The sequence below is a fragment of the Camellia sinensis genome, chromosome 13, assembly GCF_055761805.1.
Source record: "Camellia sinensis isolate YWXY chromosome 13, ASM5576180v1, whole genome shotgun sequence".
NCBI lineage: Eukaryota > Viridiplantae > Streptophyta > Magnoliopsida > Ericales > Theaceae > Camellia > Camellia sinensis.
The window spans coordinates 356,621-358,162 of NC_138973.1; positions in this window are offsets into that span (position 1 = coordinate 356,621).

Genomic DNA, 1,542 nt, shown 5'->3' on the forward strand with positions numbered 1-1,542 from the left:
GGTATCATTCTTCATGTGATTTTAGAGCCTATTATAATGCCATGTTCTCATGCTTACCACCCCTCACTCATATTTGAAAGTTGGACATTGCGGTCTAGGTAATGGACCAATTAGCATGCTTGAATACTTTGCATTTAGTTGCCTTCACCCATCGCTCTGGCCACTGTTTTGGGGTGTGGCTGAGGCCTCCCATTTCAGTTTAAGTCCCTCCTTGTGTATAGTTGCATGTTTGACATATTGCCTCTAATTACATGCTTACATTATACCATGTTTGCATCACATGTTAGGTTGCATCGCATTGTAGCATTGCATACTTGGCACATCACACACTTGCATTTGGCACATTACATACTTGCATGATAGGTTACCTTGCATTTGGCATGTCTTGTAACTTAGCCTCATTTTGCATATTTGAGCCACATTGCATACGTGCACTACATTTTGCTTGGTTTGGGGTGTCAAACCAAGCATGAGGATTGAGGGGCGTTCGTACTTAAAGTGACGAAACACGTCTCAATCCTCGGTCGCCGATACCCTTGATCTCAACATGATAGGGCATTGGCATTCATTTGTTTGTTGCATGCATTTACATTAAATTGCAAACTTGGTACCTTTGGCCATCATGCATCGAAATGCGTGATTGGTGGCCCGAGTACCAAGGGTCACACTCCCTTGAGTCCATAACGTGATTGGGAGAGTGGCCATGCACACATTTGCTTGAAAATTCCATGCCATACACTGCTTGCCCTCTGCTGCTGTCAACTGCAGGATTCTGCAATAATAAATAGCCGGCCGGCCATTTGTAGCGCTGACCGACCATCAGTGTCCAGCCGATGGCCCAATATTTAGCCGATGAGCATATTCCCATGGCCGGTTATCTTATTCCTTGGCCGACAATGCTCAAAGAGCAGTTCAGAAGCAACCTCAGGATTTTCATAATTTTCAGAGGAGCAGGGCAGTGTAAACAGAGGCAACAGTGGCATGGTACCGAGTTTCCGGGCGAGGCAAATCGAGCATGCATCATCCCATCATTCCGAGGCGGGGCTGCAGCCACCTTCTTTCTGTAATTAATTTGTTGATTAATTAGAAGTTTTGTAATTAATTAGTTAGTTAGTCAGCTAGTTAATTAGTTAAATCTGTATTATTTATTCGTACCCTCCGAGTGAGGGCAATTGTGTATTAAGTGTGCGTCAGTGTGTGTATGTCTTCCAACCCCACGTCTTTCTTCCCTTTTATTTACTAGCTTTCGATGGTTAGTTTAGGGCATGTTTAATTTAGCATACCTTATGCTATGCATGCGTGCATCATTCATCAGTCTTGCACGCACCGGGCTCGGCGCATCATACTAACTGCATAGTATTTTCATTCCAACTTGAATACGTGTATCGAGTTGTCGCATTTCACATGTCATTCTTAGACTAGCCGAGCCCATTCTAGTTGCATTCTGTTTGTGTTCCATTAGCCATCTTAACATGAACTAGGATCATGCATTTGATTACTAACTATTTTTTGTTTTGGCTTGGAGTACTAGGTAAGCTCTTA